Raw genomic sequence first — 20,057 nt, forward strand, 5'->3', positions numbered from 1 at the left:
TATTTCCTAGGTTCGTGTAAAATGGCGATCGTTTTTTTACCTACCCCATTGAGAATTCAAGAGCGTGAGTCTATATTTAAGAAAGTACCAGAAAATTTTTATATATTCTTTATTGTACAAAGAAAAGAAACATGAAACACACGTTATAATGGACATATACAAAGGTGAGCTTATGTCTATAAGAGATCTCTTCCAGCCAACCCTAGCCGTGGTGCAAAAATGAAGTCTGCGGGACTAATTGTTGTGCAACAAAATTAAAAATGTAATTATTTTGCTTTTTTATAAAATAAAACTCTACCTCGAAAGTTTGTGGAATTACATCTGTTTGCCAAGTTTTATCCAAAATGGTTAACGGAAAGCGAGGGAAATCTAATAAGCCGAATTCATCCCCTAATTAGCCACCATCAGAGGCGGAATATTTTATTCAAATTTGAATGAAACCATTACCTTTCCAACAAAAAAATAAATATAGAAATTGGTTTATAAACGTCGGAGTAACACGTAACATTGAGAATCTCCTCCTTTTTTCGAAGTCGTTTAAAACTCACTTTGAGTTGTCATTATTATAATCACAGAACAATAAATACAGTGGAAATGATTAGTTAGCGTTAGTAACTATGGGTCTCGAAAGACCTATCTGAGCTCAGTTCGCCATTTTCGCTTTGTATGGTATGGTTGTGTCATTCTTTCGTGCAAAGTCTAGAAAAATGCCTTATTGTGCTGTTTTGGAGTGCAACAATAATAGCCGCACCAAAAATAGAACCCGTGGTTTCCAATTTTCTGTTTATCGAAATATTTTTTTGTTACAAGAAACAATAATAAAGCTTACACCCCTGCAATATGGTCACTTCTTGTTTGGGAAACTAAATTAGTAACTCCAATTCGTCGTTGTTCAGCAATGAAGCGCTAGATGGCAGCACATTGATTGAAATTTCAATGTAATATCAAAACGTCGTGACTTGTAATAATAGGTATTAATGGTATTGATCTTTAATCGATATGCCAATAGAGGAGAGTTTAAAATATATTAACAATCCAGAATTTGTTGTTTCTTTTTAAATTTGAAACTACGACCAATCAATATCAATATTTTGTAGTGTTTCAAATTAAGAATGTGTAATTTATTTTAACTCAAGCGAATCATTATTAAATCTTATTGCAGGCGGCCTCATCGACTGTACACCATCCTTACCCTTTCTGCCGTTATCAGCGCGCCCTTCGCCTCCCGCAGAGTCCCGCAAGAGGCGCTGACTTTATCCTTAGCTTCTCTTTCTTAAAATACAATTAGACAATTTAATGTGTCCCTAAAGCTCTGGTGGGAATTTTGCAATAATAACAGTCTGCTTTATCTCTTTTATAGTCTGAAACAGGCTCAGATGCCCGCATAAAAAGATTACTTAAGGGCGCATTTAAATTGAAATCCAGTGCACCAAAGTATAGCAATACTTGGAATCCCCAAGTCGTTCTCGCATTAGTTTCAACGTGGTTTCCCAACACAGAATTATCTCTTGAAAAACTTAGGAAAAAACATGTTATTTTACTTTCACTTGTAGGTACTGCACACCGCGTACAAACTGGCATTGATTGAAATGAAAAACATACAAATATTCCGATTAAGATTGTAGCACCTGGTTACGTGCAGGCCACATTAAATTTTCAATATTTTAGAGAGGATCCAAGTATTTGCCTTGTCGCAGTTTTCAAACATTTTATTTTGGTAACACAGAATAAGACAACTGGACGTCTGGGAACGCTCTTGCTGACACACAGAGTTCCCCACGAGTAGCTACGAGTCAAACCGTGAGCCGATGAATACGGCAGGTGTTGGATGCGACGCGGCGGGTGTGGACACAGCAGTTTTCGGCGCGCATAGCACGCGGTACGCCTCCACGCAGGTCGCGCGCGCGGCTGAGGTGCCGATAGAGCTCATATGCAAGGCTGCGAGTTGGACTCCGACATCTCACATCCTTTACTAGATTTTATAATAGACTAATACTTACTGAAAACGAATACACGTTCGCAAGAACCATTTGCTTACAACACAATAAAACGGCAAATTATACTATTCTAAATTAATAATAATCTTTATTTATAAAACGATTTAATTTGTACAATTAAGTTGTTATGATTGTGATCTATATTTTTAATAAAAAATATAATACGGTTATTGATTAAGTCTCTGGTTTTGCATAAAATCAACTAGAAGCAAAACTGGATTCTCTAAAACTCTACCTGGTTAAATATTACACCGAGAATGAAGCGACGAAATATAATAGATGATCAAACGAACTTCTTGAAGTGAAGGTCGATCACTATTATGTGAGTCGCTTCATTCGAAGCTATATTCAACACCCTCCCTCCTTTGACATCGTCATATCAGAAGTAAAGATTCTGAAACTCTCAAATAAGTTTTGCCCCCCACTCTAAAAGGAATGAGGATAGAAAATGTTGGTTGATGCCTGGTATGGAGTGTCAAAGTCGAAAATTTTTTTTTTCTCTAAAAACCGTGCGGTGTTGCCTAGCAAGTTAAGGAAACTAGCTGGTTAAATATTATATCTTCGAATGAAGCGACTCACATAATAGTGATCGAACTTCACTTCAAGAAGTTCGTTTGATCATCTATATTATCTTTGAATTTTGGCGATAGCGGTTCTAATATTAATCAAGACTTAAAGCTCTTACATTGTTTCTTTTTTTCGATTGTGTTTCGGTTAGTGTTTAAAAATTGTCTCACACAATACTGCTTTTTTCGATAGAAGTCGAAGTCGAGTAAAAAAAATCTTATATAACAGTTATGAAGGCAAACTAAGAAATTCTAAACTTATTGGGTAATAAGTTTAGAATTTCTTAGTTACAATGAGAATTCCAGAGTGTTACTGACTGAGAACCACTTTGATCGCTTAAGCGAGAAATTATTTTGTACAAGTGTCTAGTACTAACAAGAAACTATAATACGAAACCACCTGTATACATTTAGTAGTTGTACACTAGTGTGATGTCGTGGCATTTGACGTCTTATAATACACAATACAACACAAACACTGTATATTTCACACAGGACAAAAAAAAATAAACAAAAGATGGAGTACTATAAGCGGCTTTGTTGTTATAGCAATATCTTCTAGACTATCTCGGGTTGACACGATAACTTTAAGATTAAAAACAGGGGACGCAATAAATGCGCATTGCATTCAAATCTAATATCCGTAATAAAAATAGTACACACATAAAAATAGTGAAATACCTATATAAATAAAAAAACGTAAGGCCTATCCCTGAAAAGTTGACAGAGCCGACTTAGGTGGTAGGTACTAACATGTTATGCGACGACCGCCTGATCATATGGCCTCCTTGACAGTCCTTGGCAGTCCTTGACATGAGTGACCAGCCCAAGCGATGTGGTACACCCCACTTTACATAGACATCCCTTATTAATAAAGATCTATAAGAGCAATAGTTAAGACCACTGACGACTCAGGACAGAGGGTCTTGGAGAAGAGTGTCCAGAAGGGCCGACCCCAAATAAATGGGCATAAGGCCAGGCAAAGTAATAATAAATACATAAATAAATAGAATCATAGTTACAGTAGAGCTCCTTGTGAAAGAGTTCGTCCAGGGAACTATTGTCCCTATATACCGACCCGAGAGATAGGGTTTTCCGGAGAAACTACGGGCTCGACGGCAAGACCAGGGTACAGCCGGCGTCCGGGCCAAGCCTTCCGTCAGTGATACGGTTTCACGGGTGTCTCTGGCGGGCCCGGACTTGGGTATGGACTCGGCGGAGTTTGTAGTTAGTTAGCTGCAGGGACGAACACGTTCGTCTTCCCCCGGTGATGTGTGGCCGGGGCGTTCGTCACGCGCACCACTAACGCACCTTGATAGCGGTCTAGTTGAGGGCCTATCACTGTTCCGGTTTTGAAAAGCAAGGCACTGGTGAAATTATAGTCATATGGGACTTTTTAATTTTACATCTCAGGTTGAAGGGTGCACTGGTAGTGCACCTCAGGTTTTTGCGATTTAAAGCTCTGAGTAGCACTGCAGTTGTTATGGGTAGGCGCACGGAAGAAAAAAATAACAATAGAAGTGCCTTGTCTCGATTACTGTCAAAATATCTACACCTGTCGCTGAGTTTTAACAGTTATGCAAAAGCACGTTTGTGAAATACGTTTGTGAAAATGAATAAATACAGTAAACAAATAAATAAGTTGTAGAATTTAAAACGTGCATTGCGTTTGTGCCGCGTTTGTATCGCGTTTGCATCGCTGCTAAAAGTCCGTCGACGAGAAACCGCTCTAAAACTCACACATTCATAATTTGAAACACTATGAAATCTTTATAGTGGTTGGTCATAGTTCCAAAATTAAACAGAAATAACAAATTCTGTTAATATAATTTAAAGTCTACCCTGTTGGCATATCGTCGAAAGTTCAATATCTATACCACTTTGTTTCTATATCTATCAAACGATGAAATGTGATGTACACCAAGTGGGGTCGCTGAGATTTTTTTAATATTAGTTCTGTCGGTTACACTAATATTTAAAAAAAACCGTTGAGCTAACGGTAACTTAGCTTTTGATGTAATTTTGACGGAAAATGTTGACGCGTCCTTATTCGTTATAGTTTAAAATATCATATCGAGTTCTTAGGTTTTCACGATTGTTACACATAGGAAATGAAACTATTTTTCCGGATTTAAATCGCGTATATTTGTTTTTTCAAACAAAACCGACGTTTCGGGCCCTTTCAGGTCACATGGTCACGGTTGACTGAGGTGGTACAGTCTTCAACCAGTTATGTCTAATATTAATGCAAACCACCCTATATTTTCACTATAGTTACAATAGTTATTAATTAAATACCTTATTTTTAATTTTACAAAGAAAACATTCCAATTTACGCTACATTAAGTTTTACAAATTATTTTAGGGAATGAATTTTTATTAAGTTTAATTTATTATTAATTATTAATAGAAATTAGAATAAACTAAAATATCATTTTTTTAAATATCATTTGCAATAAAAAACGCTCTTTAGGTGAAAATGTCACTTACCATAACGAGGCGGTCATGATTCAGCCCATTTAAGTATGGCTAACCAAGAACTTTTTAACCGACTCCAAAAAAGGGGGCAGTTCTCAATTCGTCTGCATTTTTTCTTTACCTTTAAGGGTGGCAAATTAGAGGACGAATCTGGTTTATTAGATTTAATCCACTTTCGTTAACCGATTTAAATAAAATTTGACAAAAACATTTAATTCTAATAAAAATAAAATGTCATGGTGACCTAGAGCCGATGTGGGAATGGAAATGACTGACGGATGAGACGATCCTCTCTCAACAGTGTACAGCAGCTAAACTTGTGTGTTTTTTGTGATGATATTTATTGTCAAATACGCAATGCTTACATAAGGCTTACGCAAGCCTTCATTTTGTCTTTGACAATATGATGGATTTGGGCTTCGAGGACGACTTCCATATGAGCGGTAAGCAAAATTTTGAGGTCGGTTTTTTAAAGCAAAAAGTTGTAATTATTTAAGTAAAAAATTTTAGGACGTTGTCCCCAAAGCTCGCCAATGAGGTTGCGGATCGTATCTCTAGGACTTTTCCGTAGAAGGTTTGCATTCCAAGTAATAGTAGAAAAGTTAGTTTTCTAAATTAGTTCTACCAGCAATCGAGCGGTAACCGCTAGGTCACCGAGAACCGCAAAGTTTTTTGTTCCATTAAACCTAACTCAAATCATGATAAAATCTAAGTTGTCGTTGAAATATTACTTTTTGATGAACATAGATCATTTATCACGTAACTCCATAATGATTTCAAATGACGCACATTCTTTCTTTCGATATGGTTTGCTTAGTTTATGACAAAGAGATACATATGTATACGTACTCACATATTATAAGTTTTTACCACTGGCACACTAAGTCTCCCTCTCTGTTCTGTTCTCCTCTGCCTCGAAGGTTGCCTGGAAGAGATCGCTTCCAGCGATAAGACCGCTTTTGCCCACATTAATTTTAAGTTGTCTATGTACTGTTTTTGATTAAGTGTGTGTGTTCACAATTAAGTGTATTCTTTATTTATCTACTATCATATCACTATTTTGCAGGGTCAGAGGTGTGAGGGAGTGTTCGGGTGTGGGGGAGGGGCGGGTATCATTGTCTTTGACATTACTTAAGTATGCCGAAAAATTAACTTCATCTTCTTTCACATCAATAGCCAGGTCTCAAACTAGGGAATTGCCTGTACTATGAGTACCAGAGCAACGGAATTCACTGTTCAATAACAAAGAACTGGAACAAGTATTAGTAGCTCTGTTGGAAGAGAGTCAGACACGGTATCCTGAAGGCGCTGCGGTTCAAATCCAGCCGGATTTGCTTTGTCTTAATAATTACAATTTAGAAATATTAATTTATCTAATTCTTCATCAGAATATTCCAATAAGTTGATGGATGTACAAAAAAATATGACCCGTACGCTCCATTGGAAATCGTAAATATAGACACCACTCTAATACACATAACATTAAGTATTCGAACGCCAACAAACATGTCACCTCGCATGTTTTTGTTGAAACATAACGTGTCCAATTCAAGACAGGTAGTCAGAGACAAATATGATGTTATTTGTCTGGCTTTTCCAACTTGTTTCCCAATCAGTCGTTTCATTCGCATCATACCTTTTGCTTTGACACATCATCGATTGTATAACCTACTACAAACTGTACAGTATAACAGTTTAGATATAGTAGACCGTTTTAAATTAATACTACATAAACTCTTCTACAGGTAAATAAAAGAAATATTCGACAATATCACGTAATATGTTTCTCCGATCCCAAAGTAAGTAACTAAAGCACCTATGTTATTAAATCGGAATTAACGATAGGCACCACAAGTACTCAGACTCGAGACGATATAGAAAAGTCAGTTTTACCTGAACCTCAGAGACGGCGATACCAACCGGTGTGCAAGCCATGGGACCATCATAACCAACGATGGAAGGTATCATAACGAATGATACAACAAAAAATGGAACATTTGAAGGGGATAGCGCTAGACTTTTATGTTAAGGTTTGGCGTATTGTTTGCAATTGGAACTGCGATGTGCAATATATGATGACCTTTGGCCTTGACCTTGGCTTTCATGGTGTCGCCATCTCTGAGGCCCAGGTTTTGATCCCCGGTTTGGTCAATGTAGAAAACTAACTTTTCTACATTATCTCGGATCTGAGTGTTCGTGGTACCGTCGTTGTTTCCGACATCCATAACACGAGTGCTTTAGCTACTTATTTTGGGATCAGAGTGACGTATGTGATGTTGTCTAATATTTATTTATTTATGAATGCCGTAATGTGATATTTTTTATTTGGGAATCAGAATTCTCCGACGTAAGTGTTAAGGAGGTTGTGAAACATGTGCACCGTATCGCAACAGGCATTTTGAAAAATATTTGTTATTTCGCCTACGCTTTCATTAGACGCACACACATAGAATATATACGACTCGCTCACGTACAATAAACGGTATGAGGAACGGGATGCCAGTGACCCGAAATGCAGGATGCATATTTTATCAAATTACAAGTATCATTTCACTTTCATTAATCATGATCAGCAATTCGGTCAATGCGACTCACTTTCATTATGAGAATGTCTAAAATGGAAGTCTTTGCCGAGTTCCGTTTTTGTGAAGGGATACAATAAGGATATCGTTAGCGATAGAGTGCGTTAGTTGCGGGCTTAAATAGGTGAGATTAACACACAATTGTGGTGGGTAGCACAAACTAAGGGGACACCCAACAGCATTAAGTGAAGTCTGATTGCAATAATGATGTTGATGATGATGTAAGTCCAATACTAAAGAGCGGTGACCCCGGTGTGGTAACGGACGCCGGTTCGAATCCAGTACCTTTTTTCCTTAAGTTTTGAGTATAGTGACCCCCCCCCTACCGACCCTTAGGGTATATGAGAAGGGCACTGTAACCTGTGCATGCACAGGTACCTTCTAAGTTCATGTTCTAACCCCAGATAAGCCTGTAAACAGGATTGTCTCACATCGTTGTCACTGACTTCATCCGGTTCTCAAGAGGCCTCGAGTGAGCCGCCCCGGGTGCACGTACAGTACCCTTCCCATTTTCCATTTCCAGCTGTAGGCGTGCTCACTTCCTGTTCTAGTTCTCCGGGCTGGTACTGGAGATGTCTGTCGTAGTATTCTGCGACAATATCCGGACATAGCTTCTAACTGAAATGAACTCACGTGTCTTCTCGCCTTAGGCCCTCGTCTAGACCGCTGCTAAGATGCGCTAGCTGCGCACGAGACAGACGCCCCAACTACGCATCACCGGAGCAGACTGTCATGTCCATCTCAGCAGCTCACCACAAACCCCGGCGAGTCCATAGCCAAGTCGTATCACTGGCGGAGGGTTTGGCCCGAACGACCTCAGTACCCTGGTCTTACCGGCGAGCCCGTTGTCTTCCCGGAAATTGCTATTTCTCGGGTCGGTAGATAGGGACAACGGTTCGAGTGCAGTCAGATCAAAGGAATTATTCTTTGTGTTGTTCGATCTTTGTATCAACACTAATAATCTTTATTTTCCGTTAGGTGAGATTGTTGGGCTAACGAGATTCATTCAAAATGCAGATAAAAAATAAGCTAAAGATTCATTCCACATTTTGAAAGCTTCCTGTTTAAAAATTTTAGTTGCGAGAAATATTTTGTCTCTTACAAATTCACGCATTCCATGTTCGTATGAATTCGCGAGGCAATGTTTGTCTTCGAAATGAGGCCAGATGAGCACAATACTCTGCGGAGAAATGTTGTTGTGAGAAAAAGCAAAACAATTTTCTATCGTAGTTATTTCAAGATAAAAAGTGATTACGTGTAGGGTACGTATTTCAATTTAAATTTTTTATAAATTGCTTTGTTAATCATTTTACGAGTGATGAAAACAATAAGCAGTTTTAACATTCCAAATGAATTTTAGAACATTCAGAGGCCAATCCGCATAATTTTCTAATGCAAATTATTTTAGGATTAATTATTATATGCAAATTGTTTTGGGAATTTCTAATTATGCGCAAAATTGTTAAGGAGCCGATATGATCAGAATTCTCGTACAACAACTGCAACACACTATGATTTTACAATAAGATTCCGAATCTTAATATATATTAAGATTATCATCTTCATCTTCTACCTTAAGTTTAAAACTTATATTAAAAGTATATTAATTGAAAAGCCATATTACAAAATTGCAGACTATGTTATAAACAAAGATGTGTGGAAGACGACATGGCTATAAAATTCACAGAAATTTTGTACGTAGTGTATTTTTCATTATTTAAGTTTATTTGAAAAGAGCAACCCCTAGAGTTTCTTGCTCGTTCTTCTCAGAAAAGTCAGCACAGTAAATGAGTAGTCGCCTAAAAGTGACGTTTTCAAGTTCAAATTTGTTTACCAAAAGAATAATTATTTTTTTTATTTTCATTTTGATTTTGAGAAAACAGTTCTAGTCCATTTTATTTCTGATCTTTTTCTGATTTTTTTAGTGGTATTAGAGCTCCTTGTGAAAGAGTTCGTCCAAAGAAATACTGCCATCTTGCGTATTTCTGCCGCCAAACTGTAATGTGAGCATCATTGTGTTCCGGTTTGGAAAGGTAAGGCTGCTGGTGAAATTACAGACACGTGGGACTTGTCAACTTATATTTCAGGGTGACTTGCACAGTGGCAGTGCCCCTAAGATCTTTGCGATTTAAAGCACTGAGTGGCTCTGCAACTGTTATGGATAGGCGTGTCGCTTACCACCAGGCGCACGACTTGTTCGTCGTGTCACTGTATATTATGAAAAAATACCACTTTTAGTCAATGTGTTAAATAAGTTCCATCTTAGAGTTAAACTACTTTAAATCAATTTTATATTTTTACTTAACGTGGGGGTGTAGTCGTTAAGACAATATTATTTATAACAACAACCCTTGACGTTACGGCCGTCGAAGACATAACTCCACTCGAGGTCAGACCGAATGACTATAAATCACTAATAACGCCCAAACCGGTTTGTCATTGCGCAATATGATCCTTTGTATCGTGGAAATTTCTGAGCCCTGAAAGTACCGTTATGATTTTGAAGTGTTAGCGTTGTTTTTGTATACCTTTTTTAATCGAATGCAAAATATGAGAAGGTTCTCAATTCGAGTTTTTTTGTTGTTGTTTTTATGTTAAGCGATAACTCCGCGGCATTTGTAAACCGATTTTGATGATTCTTTTTTTGAAAAGAGGGTACTTCAGAAGTGGTCCCATTTGAAGAAAATATTCCACCTCTGACAGTGGCAAACTAGGGGATTAACCCGGCTTCGCGCAATTTGCGGTAACCGATTTCAATAAAACTTGGCAAATAGACGAACTTTTGAGGTCGGTTTTTTAGTACTTTGTACTGAGATTATTTGAAATCTAAATCACATATATTTGTTTCAAATAAACCAACGTTTCGGGCCCACCGATCACATGGATACGGCAGACTGACCATAGGACCTGTAAAGGGCCCGAAACGTTGGTTTACACGAAAAAAGAAATATACGCGGATTAGATCCGAAAAAAACATATATTTTTAACTCCAGATGGAAAATCCACGAGCACTTATGGTTATAAAAGATACACGTAATAGTATAATTTTAACAACAAATTTATCAATAAAAAGTCTATCATTATGGAACATTACTATTATTATATACCAATATATAAAAAACGTAATAACTTTGTTCACGTTTTGAAGAAGTGACATATTGTACACACGGTAAAAGATGTAAACATACATGGTTAAGGAAGACGCAATTGGTATGTTTTGTATGTACGACTGTCAGCTTCAGACGCATCTATTCACGTGCTTGTAATTGGTAGAGCAAACCAGCCATTATCTAAATGATTTATATAAATTCTAACAAGTATGTTGTGTGCAATAAATCAATCGTTTAATCTAAAATTAGATTTTAAATTATAGATTTCTCTTTATTGAAATGTGTGTCTGCGTTATTTATTAATCTTTAGTGTGTTATTTTCTATTACGGGCTTTTGTAGTAAGGGTTTTGTAGTATAGGTCAGGGTTCTCTTTGCCTAAAGTCATAAAACTTTTTTATGATTAATTAGATTTTTTAAATAAAGTAATTAGTTTAAAAATAACTTGGTTTTTATTTTGCGTATTCTATATTATAAAAGACTTTGTTACGTAAAATTGTGGCAGAAATTAAATGGAAGCTCAACATTTTTTTTTACGAGAGTTGTGACTTCTGACGAAATTGACTTCTGACAATACTATCAAAAGAGTAACTAGCTGCGATCACTGTGCATTGATTTTTATTGGTCGTTTCCTTGTTTAGACAAAGCGATTGGTGTATTTTATGACACAATTAGTGCCTTGTAAACTACTGCTTTTTACTGTGTGTTCGTGCATAAAAGATCGTAATCCGTAGATCGCCTCATATCGGTGTTTGCTTAACAATGTTCGAGTTATTACTGGTTGGATGGGTTCCACGAGATTGTTTGCTTTGATTTATGGCGTTTCGCGTACACAAGTACCTTAGCGTTTCGTGTTTTTCTTGTTATTTTGATAATTTCTTTGAATATAGTAAAAGCTGCTATAATATGTAGATATAGGGAACTTTTGAATCACTGTCCGAATTTTAAAAGATGACTTACTCTAAATACTAATATATTTTACTAGAGGATACACATAAACATATCATCACGCTTGTCTCTCGCCTGTCGCTACGCTCTAGACAAATTTCCTTCGCCTCCTAAATTTCCATCAGTCTCTTCATACATGCCCGTCTATTCTTGATAATTTTAACCCGGCCCTTTTTAAAGACACCGCCAATCTAATCGAGATGTGTACACCGAGGTCTGCCTCTCTCCATGCTTCCATCCACATTCGCTTTATAAATTGGTGCTGCCAATCTATCAGGATTCATTCTTTCTATAAGACCAAATCATCGAAGCATCCCTCCTCTCTATCCTAGTCACTACATCACTTTTCATACCACAACGCCCCACAACTTCATTCTGCGGCATTCTGTCTTTAAGACTAATACAGCACATATTGTGCAAAGCTCTCATTTCTACAGCATATGACATTGGTTTCTATTACTATAGTAATAGAAACTATTTCTTTATTATTATTTTCTACACTGCATGTCGCACAGTTAATACAATAGTGTATTAACTTAAACGTGTACTTTTTTCGAAATCGATGGAATACGAATTACGGGATACGGGAAGTGATCCCATGAAAAATTATCAAAATTTATGTATAAATTTAAATTTATTACATAAATTACATATGAACAAGTTCCTACTTGAGTTGAGTAAAGACTGTTGTTTGTCCGGAACTAGCTAACGAAAAGTTCGTCTTATTTTGAATTACAAATTAGATATCTTTTGTTTCTTCTATTGTGGCAAAAACTCAAATCCTAGAAAATAATGATTAAAGAAATGAAATCCGGAAAAACAGTTTTATTTCCTATGTGTAACAATCGCGAAAACCTAAGAACTCGATGTATATTTTTAAATTTATACCTTATCCTCCAAGGAAAAAATAAAAATAGTGACAGATTGACCTTTTTTTATGATACATAACATTTTTTTAAATGGCACATGCGCCCTTTCAACTAACGGCGGCAGTCTTACAATATTCTAACGACGGTTTTATTGACATAATCAAATTTTATACTCAGCAATAATATAATCTTCAATTTCATATTTTTTGACTTAGAACACTGTTGTAATAGCAGTGCAATATGTTACATAATAAAGATTACTTTCTGTTTGTTGTTATGATTTTTCTGAATAACATTTATTAGCAATTGCCCTTGGATGACCTTGACCGTGTCGTCGGATAAAAGGGCGGGCTCTTCGCCCCTGTAATAAATTAAGTAGCGAGTCTGAAGGCAAGGCTCTCTGCTTGCGACGCTACTTCCGCCTGAAGGGCATGCTACAGATAAGAATATTGTTGTATAGTATGGTGTGGATAAATTGTATAAAACTAGTCTCTCTATTATTGACAAAGTGTCAAGTGGATATTGGTATATAAAAAAATGACTTACTGTTCAATGAAAATGTGTAGTTTATGATGACTAAGTCGGTTGGCCAATAATACATATACATATAAATATTATAATTTAAACCAATTAAATCATTTATTTTCACACACATAAACAAAAATTAATAATTTAGAAAAATGAGAAAAAAAATGGTGTATAATTTACAGAAATAATTTAAAAAAAAAATCTAAAATAAACTATGTGTGTGTGACGGACACGAACCAGGGAAATGCTTAAATAAATTTGCACGACTTCAGCCCTGATTTACCAAGCCCGACTCGGCCATGGCAGCTCTACGTGGTCGATCACACACAAATCGCAAACAAACGTCAAATAAAGATAAAATGTTTGATGAACATCATAATAATAATAACAAAAATAAAGTTATTTTATACAATTATTCTGTATACATCGCACAGACTGCAGTTTTTTTACGTTTACTTTGCGCTTCATGTAGCTCATTTTTTTATCTAGCAGCATACTCCCCTTTAAATTCATTTTCAGATTTGGAAGAGATCTACGTTCACGTAAGGGTGGAAGGAGGTTATTCCAGATTTTCGATGCTGAGTAATGAACCCTTATATTCGGTTGGTTTAAGATATTGCAATGGGGTCCACATATAAGTAAGTTATCAAAACGGCTCAGCTCCACACTGCATTGCACTGTACACTGCACGCGATTAAAAAAATACGGAAGCATACGGCGTTTTGCTTTGGGGTAATGCCGCCGATATCAATTGAATCTTTGTCCTGCAGAAACGTGCGGTTAGGGCAATTTACAATCTGGGCCCAGAGTATCTTTGAGAGATAAGTTTAAAGGAATTAACATTCTTACACTACCGTCACAGTACATTTATGAAAATGTAATTTATATTAAGAGGAATAGCAATTTCTTCATGAATAATTGTTGGAAATTTCAGCCAAACTGAACTTCCCTTCTTTAATCTTCCTTCGATATCCTTATTATAAAATGAAACTTCCTTAATCTGAAGTGGACTGTATATTCATATATGTCGATCTGACTTACAAGAAACAACTAATTGTAACAAGTGACAGTGATTGATAGTGATTGATTCGAACGACAATTATCGCTTATATTTATACTCCCACATATATAGTCTCCCACACCGTACCGGTCCTATCAATGGGTCGCTACGCCGCTCGGCCAATCAGAGCTCCTGAATTACTCATTCTCTTCTGAACTCTAGCTCTGACCGGCCAGGCGCGTACGGCCGTCCGTAACAATAATAGTGACAGACATAACATTCATACGAGGAATAAAATTAACTAGCTGTTCTTGATAGTCGTCTTCACAAAGTCACAAATTCATTTAAGGGGCAAAAAAATATCGGTTATGCAAGTGTATACAACACTTCCATTACAAGATTAGATTCACGAGGTTTAAAACTAGGTGTGTGTAAAGTGAAACAAAATCTTTATACTAAAGGCTTCTACTTCTGCGTACTTAAATGACAAAAATTCGTGGTAGTAACCCGTTTAGCTCATAGAGGTAGTCTCGACCTCTGATGTTTGAAAAAAAAAATATTGTAAATGTTGAATGTGTATAAATGTTATTTACAAAGAGCAACCCCTAGAGTTTCTTACTCATTCTTCTCACGGGAATCTGCCTTACGAATGAGCGTTAGAGCTAAACCAATTTGACGATTTGAAATGTAATAATGCTTACCTATGAATTAAAGATTATTTTTATTTTGATTTAGATTAATTATGATTGTTTCTATGTTTACCCGGTTTTACTTCATTTTCAATTATATTTGACGCACCAATCTTCTACTTTCACATTTGTATTCGTTCAAACTGTAGGAGTCTGGAAGAAATAAGGCATGTTACAACATTGGAGTTTTTAAACTATTATGATTTTAATAATAATATAGCTATTTTTCGCTACACTGTGGCAATAATATGATTTCGCTGTTCATCGCTATGCTGTTGTCAATCTGGTTTGTATGTTTGGATGAACTTCATAAAGCACGGCTTTTAGTCTCAAGGAGATGATTGATGTAGATGAATTATTCTATTACCAACGACTTGAAAGCTATGCGGTGTGTAGCTAGAATTATTTGTGAAATTCACCTCGGCAAATAATGAATTCCATTTTTAAAAGTCGGAAATGACGGGGAATGGAATGACGAGGGGAATGGCGAATGAGGGGAACGGGGGAATGATTGTTTGGTTGTTTGTGGGTTGGCTTTAAAGTCAGACTTTACAAAGGCTCTGGTACTATGTGATCTCGAAACCAAGTGGCTTTCATAATATGCTTTTGTTTTTCGTTATTATATCTTTAACAAAACTGAACACATACGAAACTGTACTCATTCATGGCTTGATATAGCTTCACCATTTTGTAGTTCAAAAGTAATTTTGTAGCATATTCACTATTTTGATTTTACATTTTTCAAATTTTAAGAATTGTCCTACTTTTGTCCTTTTCTTTGTTAGAATACTTGTACAGTCAGCAGCATATCAAACTATATTTTTTTGTTAACGGAACAAGATCCGTTAATGTGTAGCTTGATGTGCTGCCGTCTGTACATAGGCACTGCTGGTATCCTCACGATGTACTTAGGGAATGGATTAGCGACAACAACTTCACATAGCCAGACATTTCGATAAGGGATTAGTTATAACATTCCAGAACATACAAAGCTTAGGAAACAAAGTACATTTAATTGAACACCTTCTATTAGATTCTAATATTGACATTTTGTTATTATCAGAAGTATGGAGAAACTCTGATTTTTGTAATTCGATTATAATACCAGACTATACATTGGGGTCATTATACTGTAGGGAACATTACGAGGGAGGAGGGGTATGCTTAATGATAAAAGATAGCATAGATTTCATAGAAAGAAAAGATATTGTCAAGTTCTCTGTAGAATACATTGTAGAATTTTGCGCCATTGAGATACCTAAACTAAATATAATTATCATAGGATTGTATAGAGCGGACCGCCATATGGATATTTTTCATGAACAAATGAACAAATTGCTAAGGAAATTAAACTCTAAAGACAAAAGCAAACATATAGTGATAGGTGGAGATTTTAATGTAAACATGAAAGTAAAAAACAAACAATCCCAAGATCTCACAAATATAATGCATTCTTTTAACCTAAAACAACTAATTCGAAAACCTACCCGAGTTACCAAAAATACCTCAACCTGTATCGACCTTATATTTACAAATAATACCACCCTTGTTGAAAAGTCGTACGTTGAAGACTATGGCCTGTGCGATCATAAAGCCATTAATTTAAAGTTAAGTTCAGACCTGCATCATAGTAAAAATCACATGCTCTATAAACAAAGTAGAATATTTACAAAAAACAAAATAAACTCATTTAAAAATGCATTAAAAGAATTTGATTGGGAAAACATCATAGATACAAATAACAAAATAGACTATAACTATAATTCATTCCTTAAAATAATAAAACACCATTTAAACGAACACATCCCAGTGCAAAAAACAAAAATTAAGAACACTACAAAAAAAACTTGGCTTACTACAGGTATAAAAAAGTCGTGTATTCATAAAAGATCACTAGGTATTCTAGTAAATGAAACAAATAGTAATGTTATTAGAAACTTCTACAAATCATACACCAAAACATTAAAACGTTGTGTAAAAATATCAAAAAAGCTGATGTACATAAAACAAATGAAGAACTCTGAAAATAAAATTAAGACAATGTGGGGTATTATTAACGCTAAAACTGGGAAAAAACGTCATAAAAAAATTAAAAACATGAAATTAAAAATTGGCAACGAGGAGATTGAATGTCCAATACAGATCGCAGAAATTTTCAATAACTACTTTGCTACTATTGGAGAAAATAATAATAAGAATGAGGTTAATGTAGGACTACCTGTTATCGACAGCCCTGTAAATTCATTATATTTACACCCGGTAACACAACAAGAAGTTATTAAAATTATAAAACAGCTAAAAAACAAGCATAGTCACGGCATAGACGAGATACCCCCATCGTTACTTAAGCAATGTGCTGACGAACTATCTCAACCACTTACATATCTAATAAATCAAAGTTTCCGAGACGGCGATTTTCCTAACTTACTTAAAATATCACTGATTAAACCAGCCCATAAAAAAGACGATACAAGTAACCCTAAAAATTATAGACCCATAGCAATTTTACCGTCGTTTTCAAAAGTACTGGAGAAAGCTATGTGCAATAGACTTTACACATTTTTAGAAAAATACAAAATACTCGACGACTGCCAAAATGGTTTTAGGAAAACCAAATCAACTACTTTAGCCGTATACAAATATATTCAAGCTGCCCTCCAATACCTAAATGATAAAAAGAATGCTCTAGGTATATTACTAGACATGACAAAGGCTTATGATAAAGTCTCACATAAAATACTCTTGTCCAAATTATATGGTTCAGGCGTACGTGGTACCGCCTATAACTGGTTCAGATCATACCTAACAAATAGAAAACAGATAGTCCAAATTCAATACTATAATAATATGACTAATGAAATAGAAATAGTAACAACAGAAGAAAGAGACATGACCTGCTCTATCCCACAGGGAAGTGTACTAGGCTGCGTGCTCTTTTTGATCTATATAAATGACCTCCCAAAAATTCTTAACAAAGAATTATCACTGCCCATACTATTTGCAGATGACGTCTCAATTCTCATTAAATGCGATAAAAGCTCAGATCCCAATTCACTAATCAGCAACACACTAGAGATAGTAGCACACTGGCTTGAAAAACACAATCTGGAAATAAATATCAAGAAAACTAAAATCATACAATTCAGACCATATTCAAAAGCACCTCAGGACATAAACATAATATTTAAAAATACATCAATAGAGACAGTGAACACTTTTAATTTGCTTGGACTACATATAGACACTAATATCAACTGGAAAACTCACATAGACCAAATAAAGACAAAACTTTCAAAATTCACATACGCCTTGTTCGAAATTAATCTCAGCACAAACACTGAAACTGCACTCACAGCCTACTATGCCTATGCCTATTCATGGCTTAAATATGGTATAATGCTATGGGGTAACAGCGTGAATGCCCACGAATTATTCTTAATGCAGAAGAAATGCATTAGAATAATAGCACAAATAGATAACACACAAAGTTGTAAACCGTACTTTAAAAAATTCAATTTATTGACATTAACATCTATATATATACACGACCTATGTTTGTTCGTTTATAGAAATTTAAATTCATTTACTAAATTTAAGGATGTCCATAGTATAAACACTCGACATAAAGAAAAACTATGCTTACCATCATCAAGAATTAAAATGTTAAGTGGCAGCCCGTATTACATGGCCATCAAGATATATAATAAATTACCTCAACATATTAAAAATGAACAAAATTTAAAAACATTCAATAAACAGATAAAACAGTATTTAATAGATAAAAGCTTCTACACACTTTACGAATACTTGAATGATAAATAATTATTAAAACATTATTATTTAGGTACCTATCTTTTAAATCTATTGTAATTGCGATAAATATTAGTAATAGAAATGTTTAATTGTTAAATTTATTAGTTTTAAGAGTAAAATATAGCCCTCTACTCTACATTTGCAATACCTGAATAAAGGGTTACTAAGTTATAAGCACAAATTAGCATAAGACCTACTATGTATTAATTGTACACTTAGTTGCAAATAAATACTTGAATACTTGAATACTTGAATTTGTTCCTACCTTACCTTCTGACGGATAAAGTCCCAAGTAACATGTAAAACTAAGCGCTCACATTTCTTCTTCTTATTTAAGAGCTAGGCTGTTGTCGGTGTAGTAATCTCCAATCATCTCTGTTTAGCGCTTCAGCCTTGATTCCCTGGTATGCCACGACATTAATTTTTTCCTTTATCTGATCTAAATAATTTCGTGTCGGTCTTCTTCTGCCTCCCTTTCCTTCGATCTTCCCTTCTATTATGTTTCTAAGAAAACAGTGTACATTTAACAGTCAAATAATTGTTGTGTTATATGTGGTGAATAAGGTACCTTCCTATTTATATAATACTTTTTTAAAAGGTATCCGTCTTTACATGTTGGTGTCTCGGCGAATTCATGCCAGGTAAAGCCTGAAAACCAGCAAATGCTGAGGCTATTACCTTTTTTCGACACAGTTTTAAGCAACTTAGGACGCGTTCCCATTATGTCGTAAAGTTTTCGTTGGACGACTGTCGCGTCTAGTCTGCTCCCATGTCACGACTATCTGCCGTGATTGTGTCGTGGACGTTTATTTTATCGTTGAAAGACAGTCATGCCTAGCTGTTCCCACTGGCTCGTGACGACAATTTATCGTTTCACTGCAGCCGCCTTGTCGTTTCCAGACACGAGACAATAATAAATAAACCGTTACGACAATAGTAGCTGCGATTATCTGTCGACACATTTTTATTGTGAAGTTTTATTTATCGTCGAACGACTGTCGTTCTAGCTGTTCCCGTTGTCTTGATAGTCTGTGGTCGTAACTTCATAAAAGTTGTGAACGACACATTATCGAGTTGTACTATATGTGAATAACTTCATTTAAATATACAAGCCACGACACTTTAAACTACACGAATATTTGACGTCACGTCAAAGTGTGAACAGCCTTCGTCAACTTATGTTTCAGGGTGACAGATGCTGTGCCAGTGACCTTCAGATTTTGTAACTTAAAGCTCTGACCGGTACGGGAACTGTTATAGACGGGCAAGTCGCTTAACACTGTTCGTCCCGTCACGTAATATCATAAAAAAAGTAATTTATATACTAATAAAAAAGTTTTATGTATGTTTTGTGTTAAAGTCTTCTTTTTTAAATTGTTTACATACCATTCACATAAATGTACTGTACTTATTTTAAGGCTTTTAGGAAGAATAAGTTGTTATTATTATTATTATTAACACTACGCAACAGCGTTAAAA

This window comes from Hyposmocoma kahamanoa, unplaced genomic scaffold (genome assembly GCF_003589595.1).
Source record: "Hyposmocoma kahamanoa isolate Upper Pololo Valley unplaced genomic scaffold, ASM358959v1 76, whole genome shotgun sequence".
Classification (NCBI taxonomy): Eukaryota; Metazoa; Arthropoda; class Insecta; order Lepidoptera; family Cosmopterigidae; genus Hyposmocoma; species Hyposmocoma kahamanoa.